The sequence below is a fragment of the Polyodon spathula genome, chromosome 21 (assembly GCF_017654505.1).
Source record: "Polyodon spathula isolate WHYD16114869_AA chromosome 21, ASM1765450v1, whole genome shotgun sequence".
In the NCBI taxonomy this organism is placed as follows: Eukaryota; Metazoa; Chordata; class Actinopteri; order Acipenseriformes; family Polyodontidae; genus Polyodon; species Polyodon spathula.
The window spans coordinates 17436084-17447198 of record NC_054554.1 but is presented as its reverse complement, the minus strand read 5'-3'; the positions used below and the strand labels follow the sequence as shown (position 1 = coordinate 17447198).

At 40.6% G+C, this 11115-nt stretch overlaps 1 non-coding gene across 1 annotated transcript; it reads left to right on the top strand.

Annotated features, from left to right (window-relative positions):
• Nucleotides 1-6081: 6081 nt before the first annotated feature.
• Nucleotides 6082-6153, top strand: trnap-cgg. Its single transcript has one exon. It is a non-coding gene; the product is annotated as a tRNA-Pro (tRNA).
• Nucleotides 6154-11115: the final 4962 nt, after the last annotated feature.

Here is an 11115-nt window from a genome sequence, read left to right as displayed (position 1 = left end):
TCAAACTTTAGCTGCATATTGCCAGAGAGCAAGCAATATGCAGCTAAAGTGCCTGGGCAGTTGTCCAGCAGCAGAGAAGAGTTAATAGTAGAAGCTGAAGACACAGCTCACAGCTGCGAAATCACACCAAGTTTGGAATGAATACGATTTTAAGCAATGCTTTAATTGTGGTCGTATTTATACTTAAAGAGGATTTGGTGGAAAGTGGCAGTGGCTACAGGAAAGCCTGAAATGGCAGAGGAACCGCAAGGAGATTACAGTGAATATGTAAGAATGTTGCAACGGCTGCAGACACAGACAGGGGAGTGACGTGCGGTGGTCTCGGTAGGAGCAAAGGGGGGAGGTAAGAGGCCACCCATGTAAAATGTTAGTTGATATTGGGGCTGGAATCTGCCAATCCTGGTAACAAAAGAGTTTGTAGTAATCGAAGGAGTCAATTGATGTACGTAAATAGCATTTAGAACTGAACCCGTGGAATTTGTAATTGGCTCACAATCCACATTAGTCAAAATGTATCATGTTAAAACGCATGAGCAAAACATTTTAGAGTTAGATGTAATGCATGTCTCATATTTCCCTCTCACACTCCAGGACTTGACTCAGCAGTACCCGGAAGTGTGGGCTCTGCACAGCAAAGGCTGCGGTAAGGCAGTGGGCATGTTTATCACAATTGAAGGAGACGCCCATCTTCCACAACAGCAGTACCCTGTCAAGCCTGAAGCAGTGACAGCAGTAAAGGGCATTATTACTGATTTACTAATGCAAGGGATTGTAGTCGAGTGTAACTTCCCCACCAACAGCCTAATTTGGCCAGTCTCTAAGGGAGAGGGCAAGTGGAGGCTTACAATTGACTACCAGTGCTTGAACCAAGCCCTGCCCAAGATGGATAGAAATGTAGCTAACCCCCACATTATATTGACTGAAGTACCAGCTGAGGCCAGCTGGTTCTCAGTCCTTGATATAAGCAACAGATTCTGGAGCCTATCGATAAGGCCTGCAGATCAATGGAAGTTTGCTTTCATGGTGCAAGGGGTCCAATACACCTGGACCCGCATGCCACAGGGGTATCATATTAGTACCCCAGTAGTGTTCCACCAGTGTCTTGCCAAGGCTCTGGGACCCTTGAAAGACAACCCGCATGGCACTATTTTGCAATATGTGGATGACTTGTTGTTGTGTAGTACCTCTCTTACAGAAGTGAAGGAACTGCTGAGGGCCACCTTGCTGCTCCTAAAAGTCCAAGGGTTCAAGGTCAACCCAAAGAAGGCTCAGCTCTTACAACAAGAGGTAACATACCTGGGACATATTCTCAGCTATAACAGCAAGACTATGAGCCCAGATAGGAAATTGGCCCTCACCTTGATACCCAAGCCGCAAACTGTTACTGAGTTAAGACAGTGTTTGGGTACCATTAATTATGTCAGGGAATACATAGAGGACTATGCTATAGCAGCAGGACCTATGTACTCACTACTAAAAGACACACCCGAGAAATATGAAGCTATTGAGTGGACTGAGGAAGCAGAGCAGGGGTTCAATGACCTGAAACAAAAGATCAGTGAGGCCCCTGCACTAGGCATACCCAGTCCAGCTAGGGATTTTCATCTCCAAATCACAGTGAAAACACACTATACACTGTGTATGTATCTGTGGCAGAGCAAAGCTCTGCCCTTTTTAAATTGGCAGGGATGGGGTTAATTTCCCCTACCTGCCTGGGTTTATTATGTTCAGGTGGCTGGGGTTGATTAGTTGATTAGGTTAATTAACGATCAATCAGCGCCCAGCCACCTGACATAAAAGGAGGCCTCTGCTTCTCATTTGGGAAGAGGGAGCTGAGGAAACAGGTTGGTGTTTGTGGTTTTTTGTATTTGTAAATCCAGTGAAGGCATTGCCCAGCCTAGAAACCTTAATTTTTTTTTTTAATTTTGTTTTTGTATTGCTTTATTTGTGTTTAAATCCCTTTATTTTGCCCTTGTGCATGTTTATTTTGTGTTTATTTATAGTAAAAGTATATTTGTTTGAACTGCAGTCTGTCTCTGGGCCTCTATCCACTCACCAGCCTGCCACAGTATCCTAAAACAAAACCAAGGGCAATGGGTACACAAAACCCAGACAAAGCTCTACCAAAAACGATTGACACATGAGCCACCCCCACAAAATCTGGCATGTCTAACCGCAGAAGCGGTTGTCCTCCAAGTGGTCAAATTGACCCCTGCGGGGTACTTGCCCACTAGGGCTTTGCCGATGGCAGCTGGCCTTGATTTATACAGCGCGTATGACTACCTGGTGCCTTCAGGAAGTCAAAGCCTCGTTTTGACAGATATACAAATAAAAGTACCACCTGAGTGCTATGCCAGGTTTGCCCCTCGTTCCGGCTTAGCAGTTAAGCATGGCATATGCATAGGGGCTGGCATAGTGGATGCCAACTATACTGGAAATGTAGGTATCCTGGTCCAAAATACTAGGGCCGAGCCCTTTGAAATAAGAGCTGGCGATCGGGTAGCTCAGCTTGTATGTGAACGCATTTGCTACCCACAGGTCAAGGAGCTTTCAGGCCTCCCCTCGATAGACAGAGGAGCGAGAGGATATGGATTCTCTGGAACAAAGGCATAACCATGAAATGTTTTGTGTCGAATGTATAACCATAAAGTGTTTTGTCTTGACTCATTGGATCAATCCCCGGGGACAACGCATGCAACCAGGAGGAAAAACAGGTCATGCCTCCATACATAGGGGCAGAACAACCTGATCCCCTTGACCAATACTGTAATGACGCCTTTACACTCCGCAATGACACCTCCCCTGTCCCCAGACCTTCACCCCTTCACCACGTGGGCTCATAGAGGTGGGGGAACCATTAGGGTTCATTGAGGAGGTGGTCTGGCACCGAGTCACAGTGCATTGTGATTACTCATTAGAATTGTTACAGACCCATTGTTCTGATTTCTTATCTCTGACTAAGATATTCACAGGCCAAATGAAAGATGCACTCACCCGATACGTAAAACAGAGTACTTACCAGTCCACTGATAGCGCAAGCGAGATATTCTATCTGAAGCAGCAGGTTGGTTTGGGGAAGCTCATGAATAATGTGAATGCTGAGTTTCAGAAACAGCAGAATGATGGGACAAACTGGTATAATGCTCAAAGCTTTATCAATACAGCTACAGGGGTACATTATAATGCTGTTGCTATGAAATTAGTGGTGAAAGCTTTTAAGGACTTAATTACGGCCATAATGACAGATGTAAATGTTACACAACATGAAGAGAGATGTATATCGTGATTATAATAACGGATCTATTAAATAATAGGCTCCCTATCTCACACAGATCATCTTTACAGAATAAAAAAGGAGGCCTCGGAATTGAATGGGAGGCTGACATATGGGACGCTGTACTCACCCGCCCAAATCGAGACTCCAGACATACATTACCAAATTATGATCCTTTCAGGTACACCGATGCAACGCCAGGCGTTGCGTCGGGTGCAAGTGTTGGGGATGCCAGAGGGAAACCATGTCTATACCCTTATTAATATAGGATGCGTAGCTAATGGTAGTATGTTTAATATTGAATGTTGTATTCAAGTCAAAAGAATTGTTGTATGTACTTGTAATGCTCGCATGAATGCAACTAATCTATCATTGAGGGCGGTAGTACGCCCATTACGGGGGTTTGAGCAGATTGTGCAGCTAAACCAAACCCATTGGTGTGTGACATCCGATCTGTGTCACCTATCAATGGGTACCCGGCTCTGTGCTGCTACTATTAGTTATTGCTCATATGTAAATTATACTATGACTTTAGGCAGCCATGTTATACATCCCTAAGGGCCTAGCTGATTAGGTATCAGGACCAGCAAGCTCCAGCATTTTTGCACACAATAGAGCATAAATAATCTATCAAACAATTAAGAAAATAATGAGGCTCTAACTGAAATTCAACATGAAGCAGTGTTAGCTGAGGTACATGCTAATATGGCTCATTTGATTTGGCTAAAATAAAAGTCTGTCCTAACATCTGGTAAAGATTACAAGTTTGGTAAAGGTGGACTATGAAGGTTTGAAACAGAGAACATCTCAGGTAGGATTGCATAGATCATTTGTGTAAAATTATTGTACTCATCCTACAGAAGAAGGATGGAACATGCGCACCAAAAATGTAGAGACTAGACAGCTACAAAATCAACCCCTGATCCCTGCACCCATCTACCAAAATGCTTTGAGCATTTAAAACATAAGGTCCCCAACAAGTGCTAGTAACCTCTGGCAGGGATAAGATCAGATTAAAAAAAATATTCTATGGAAAAATGGTCATGGACCGTAAGGGGGGACTGAAGGAACCAAAAAGAAAGTACGCAGATCAAGTACACAGAACATTTGGGTGCAAGTTTAAAATGTTTAGAAAGGAATTTGTGAAAGGAAATGAACATTGAAGGGGAGAATGTTTCAATTCCAAAAGGTTTTTCAGATGTCCACAGGCAAGGGGGGATGGTAAAGAAGGAATGCCTGCTTGCTTGCTAGGTCATAAATTCCAGGCTGAAGTGAACATAACAACCGCAAAATCGAGGGGGAAATCAAAAAACAGCAATCCTCTATTGGTTGAGTATATGAGTTTAGGGGGTAGGGATGGATGAATTGTCTGCTGAGTGCCAAATCCCCATAGGAGCAGGGAATTTTATGTAGAAACTATATAACCCATGTATGTGCTTTACCCCGAAGTGTTATACACTAGTTACTGATGAAGTGACTGTTATTCTCCTGGGCCTCTGTATTTTGATGACCACTGCAATAAACCTCAAATGCAATGATCGGTGTGATTTATTGTCTCTAACCAAGATCATGCACTTCAGTCTCTTGACACAGGGGTGGTACAGGGCAGACTGGAAAATTGTCCTTGCCAGCCTTATACACAATTGTATACTGGTAGGCTGATAAAGGTAAGTGCCCAGCGTTGTATCCGTGCTGAAGCCATGGGCGAGATGGCTTTTGAATTAAATAAGCTCATTAAAGGCTTATGGTCTGAGCAAATGGTAAACGGCCTACCATACAAGCACTGGTGAAATTTCTTCACACCAAACACAATTTCTAGCCCGCCCTTCAGGACTAACAATAGGACGATATCACTCCTTAGAATGTGATTAATCTTACAACTCACTCTTACCACCCATATATACAGTTTTCCTGATAGTGCATTATCAACGCATGATCCCAAATGAACACCTTCGTTTAATGAGGCTTAATGTACTGACTATTACCACCTCACAGAGCATTAACTCAAAGTAAAAAACTAAAAGTGATGCTTTTAAAACTATTCACCAGTTTGAACAAAGACACAAATTGCGGCTGTAAGTCAAAGTATTTGTGGAATGTATTACGTGTTATTCCAATCTTAAAAGAAGAAAAGGGGGACATCCAAAAAACAACTGCTTTGGCCGGGAATCAAACCCAAGTCAACTACTTGGAAGGCAGCTCTGCTCACCACTATACCACCAAAGCCTCAGTTTTGCAAAAACGATGAATTGCTGATAAGCGCTTAATCATGTGACTGAAATATCTCAGTCACCAAGGGCTCTGATTGCCCACTGTTAAAATAGGACTATACAATCACAGCCAAATACCGAGATGCTTGTGCTTGCACACTCAGCTGGGAGCTCCATGTTACAAACCGCAGAACAATGAGTACTAGCTAGAGGATGAATCGGCCCAGGTCTGGAAAAGAGCAGGTCAAAACCCCCGTGTCTCCCCAGTGCTGGGACTGCTCCTCTAAGCAGACATGGCATGCAGCCCTTTGAAAAACAACGAAACACCGTCTTGTTTTTTGTTTGTGTTTGTTTCTTTACATTTTTATATGTATGTAGGCTAATGCATGCATTCTAAATATATCGAAACGAAATCCCATCTAAACCAGATTCCTCATCTATAGCGACCACCTCTCGATGGCCATAAAAATGCAAGCCACCAGGCAAAGGAATCAGACAATCCCTAACAGGTACAGAGCAAGGAGGCAGATTCCTCGAAACAGAACAACTAGGTATACTCTTCTTTGAAAGCTTGTTGAACCAAGTTTGGCAGCAGTTGGCTCGTTGGTCTAGGGGTATGATTTTCGCTTCGGGTGTGAGAGGTCCCGGGTTCAAATCCCGGACGAGCCCTTTCTTAAAACTAATTTGTGTTAAACTTTTCCAATTCCTATGTATTGATTTCAAATGAATACTTTTTTTTGATGGGGCTTAATGCACTAATGCACATCATATAGTATCAAATCATAGTGATAATAGATAGTATCACGACTATTGCAGTTTGAAGAACAAACAAATTGCGCATGTAAATCAAAGTAGTGGGGAAATGCATTTAGCTTCATTCTAATCTTTAAAGAAAAAAAGCGGAAATTGCAAAACATTCGCGGAGGGAAGGATTAGAACCTGAGTGAATTGCTTGGAAGACACAGCTCACCACTATACTGTGTCTCTCATAGATGCTCAAATTAAGACACACAAATATAGGCCATTGGGCAGGATCGCATTTTTCCTCCTTGACAACAGACACATTCCAAAAGCTGTCAATACAACTACTGGCAGGAATGGGAGCGACAGCATGCATTTAAAAACAATCTACCCGTTGGAGAATTGAGCCCCAGTCTCCCGCATGATAGGCAGGGATACTGACCACTATACAAATATCACACATTACAAAGCTTTTATTGCACAGCACCAAGTTGTTTTCAGTGAAACTGCTTCTGCTGAGTTTATTTCCTATTACGTATCGAATTTGGAACACAGTGTAGTACAAAACAATTAAAAAACTGACTTGTTTGGGATTTGAACCAGAGTCCTCAAGCACTCAAAATGGCAATCATACCCCTAGACCAACAAAGCACCTACTGTAGTTTCCGGCGACCGACGCGTGACGCTCCCTGGTAGCAAAGTAAGTGCAGATTGATCCGTTCTGTCTGCCGGTGCGGAACGGTGCTGACACCTCAGAGGAGGGGGGCTTAATACTCGCCAACGCAACCTTTTTTTAGATGGTATTCTTATATATTGCCTTTTTAAAATCCGCAGTACGAAAACTGGGATACACGTGTTTTACTTAACACTCTTTCAATTCATGTATCTGGCCACAGTCTTTTACACGTACAGCCGGGCCCGGCAATGCTTTTAATGCAATCGGAACTTGCTTGCTAGGTCATAAATTCAGGCAAGTGAACATAACAATCGCAACGGAGGGGGCGATCATACCCCACAGCTATCCTCTATTGGTTGAGTATATGAGTTTAGGGGGCAGAGATGGATGAATTGTCTGCTGTGTGCCAAATCTTGATAGGAGCAGGGAATTTTATATAGGAACTATATAAACCATGTATGTGCTTTACCCCGGCAGAATACACTAGTTACTGATGAAGTGCCTGTTATTCTCTGGAGCGCTCTGTATTTTAATGACCACTGCAATAAACCTTTGATGCAACGATCGGTGTGATCGATTGTCTCTGATCATCTCTGCACTTCATTTTGCGAGTTATTCCTCAAGAAATAGATGTTATCCAGCCATTCTTTTGGTGTCTGGCATTATCCCTCATATGTTCCTTCATACTGTTCTGACCATACTGTACTGTTTAGAGCATCATTATTGGACCATAGCCCTACCTCTAACTTCAAGCATTGTTGAGTGTACTGTTTAGTGACATTGTTTACAATTGTGGAGGCACAGTCAGATGCTCTTGTTCTCCTTTTCTCCATTGAAAGATGTGCTCAGGTTTTCATACGGGTCTCCACGACTCCAGCCGCAGGGTGCAAGTTCAAAGCCTTTTGGCCGTGTCTGTGGTCCCAGTGCACATTTGAACTGCAATTGTACAGATTGTCCTTGTTTAATGCGTTGTGTCATCTTCAGCATGGTCGCAGGAGGGTCCCATCTTGCTTCTGTTATTCTGTGGAGAGAGAATGATCAAGTGTAGTATATACTGTTATGCAGTTTTTATAACTTTCACTTGTGAAATTTGATACCATTGTATTTATTTATTTTATAAAGACTCCCACATACACATTGACCTTGTCGGTTACCGTGTATGGACCATGTCGTTTTGGGGTGAGGGGTCTCTTTGGTATAAATACCCTGGTCAGTACGCTATTTCCTACATTAATTTCAGATTAGCATATTTGTGGTCATTTTCATCTTGCATTATTATTTTTTTGTTTAATACTAGCTTCAATTCTGAACTATGCTAACCTATTCTGTACCTTTATCAAGTTTTCAAATTGATTTTTTTTATTTGAGTGCTTAGCATTGGATTAGGATATTTTGGTAGCCTCATTATTCTCCATGCCATCATTTCACTCAGGCTCATCCCTGTTGATCTGGAGGGTGTGGCCCCTGTTTTGGCCAAAATTATTGAAATGGTTTGAGGCCAATTGTTTCCTTCTTTTTGATACATTCTACCTCTCTTAAATGCAATCTTAAAAGTTAATGTAGCTTGTTCTGTCACTCCTAAACTCTGAAAATTATCAGAGTCTTATATGAAGTTGATGTTGGATTTACAGTTGTTCATTTCTGATATTATTCTTAGAAAAATTACAATCTTTTATCAATTTCTATATTTACAGGTATCTCCAACCTGTATCCAATCAATCCCCATAACATTCTTGCTCAGTTCTGAATCAGAAAATAAACACAACATCCAGCATCATCAACACACCATCACTTTCCTTGAGCATACTGGCAAGAACCTTGCATACTTAATCTACATTAACCCAGAGGCAGTCTGCAAAACAGACCACTCACAATTTAGCTTTGTTTTGCAGGATAGTGGTTAGTTTAAGTACCTTTTCATTGTTACAATAATTACCCTATCATTGCCCATTTGAATCAATTTCATTTTATATTCGATATGTATATTCCCCTTTAATTGTGAACCTGATATAAAATATAATTCCACAGTTTCTCTCTCTCTCTCTCTCTCTCTCTCTCTCTCTCTCTCTCTCTCTCTCTCTCTCTCTCTCTCAGTTTATCTGCCTATAGCAATTATGTTGACCGTTTTTAAATCAAGTTCTAAAACCTTTTTTAAAAACGTGTTAGTATGATTAAATACTACTCCATGCATTTTCAAAAGTTAACAAATTAATTTGTTAATTGGTGAAAAATAGAAAGTTTGTAAAACTTTACTGCTCCGTTTATTTCATATAAATAAAAGAAAGATAGTTTTGGGTTTAAATTTAAATTTTACTTTAACCACTGTGGAATTTAAATGTCAAAATACAAATTCATAAAATAATAGCTTTAATTAAATTTATGAAAAGTACTCCAAAGCCTTATTAATGTTACTTTCCATAATCCAAACCATGTCTGGTTTGCACCATAGAAACAACAGTAACGCTTAAATGCAAAGTCTTATGTAGGTTATTTGCAATACATTAAACCACGTCTGGTTCACAATATTGCCACAACACAATAATACTTGTACGTAGAGTTTACCAACTACGTGTAATCACCAGAATATTTTTAAATAAATAAATAAATAAATAAATAAATACTCCCAGTAACCCAGTTTGACAGATTTAACAATCTTCAATGATTGTTTTCCCCGGGTAACTTAGATTGACAGATTTAACAAATCTCCAAGGATTGTTTTCCTCCTCTAAATTATCCATCAGCAGTTTTATCCATCAGCTTGCTGCTGTGCTGGCTCCACCCACCTCTGTCTGTAAAACAGCTAAGAATCGCACGTACAACAGATAATAGATGTTTGGTTTTTTTACCTTCGTATTTTGCCATAACTTATAACATATTAAACATGTTTTTCAAAACCTTTTAAATTGCCGTTTGTGAAACCAAAGAGTACTCAAATTTAACTCCTATCTGCAATATGTTTTAGTGCCATGTTTGCGGCATCAGTAATACATTGGCTGACAAGCTCAGTTAAATGTTTTTTTATTCCTAAACAGAAACTGGCTCCCATTCTCAAACTGTAAACAGATTCTGTCTCTATCTCAGAGTCTAATTGCTGCCAAACACTCTAATTCGTATGGTAAACAGTTTACACATTCCCGCACACACATAGGCCTACTCAAAATTCACACACAGTTAAACACACCAAGACAAAAACTATTCTGTTTTGCCATCATTCTTTTTCCTGCTAGATTCCTTCCACCATGTTTAATTCCTGTTCGATTTTACACTTGGTACTTGATACAATCCTTTTTTTTTTGTTTTGTTTTTTTGGTGTTTAATTCACCTTGATTAGTGCTTGTTCTACTTTTGATATATCCTTGGCCATTTTAATTTGATTATTTTCCCTGTTGAATATAATACTTGGAAGTGCCACAAAAGGGCCTCACAGTGATCGAACCTTATATATCAATCTGGGAAATATTTGGGGAGGTTACTGCAAAGACCTACCTGCCCGTAGGTCTCACACCCCAGGATTTTAAATTTATGTAACTCTTGTTTGCCACAGCGGGACTTATGATAAGATATTTTAAATGTTACCTTAGCTCTCCACCAAGGATTTTAATTCACGTGACTCTGCTGCCTCAGCGGGTCTCATGGTCGAGATTTTGACGTCACCTGGCTCTTCACCAGGATTTACAATTTGCGGCTATACTTTTTTCTACTTATTCTTTTATTTTGTCAGTGGATTCCTGTAAGTCCCTTACAATTAATAAATCACTGTTTGACTCTCTCTACCATGGGATCTCTCTAGGCTGTGCAAAACTGCACGTAGCTGGTTTTGCCAAATGGTAAATGAAATAATTCAAAACCTACAGAATACTGTATAGAACCTTAATATAGAAGCATATTAAAGCAACTGAATTAGTAAGCGCATTAAAACGACTATAAAAAACACTTCCACACAATTTAAACAATGATTAGAAAGAACTAAACTATAAAAGACACGCATGCAATGTAAAACTTACAATTAATAACATCATTAATACCTCATGCAGAAAGCCATCACTACAGTGCCTGCATTCTTCTATTGTTATTTTGGGACTGAACCCCTGTTATGTTTAGCTGTGCAACTACACATTGCTGTGTAGTTGCCCCCATTATTATTTAACAGTGCCAAACCGTGAAAACAATTAAAAAACTGTTTGGACTGTGAATACTGTTTGTTGTTGTTTGAG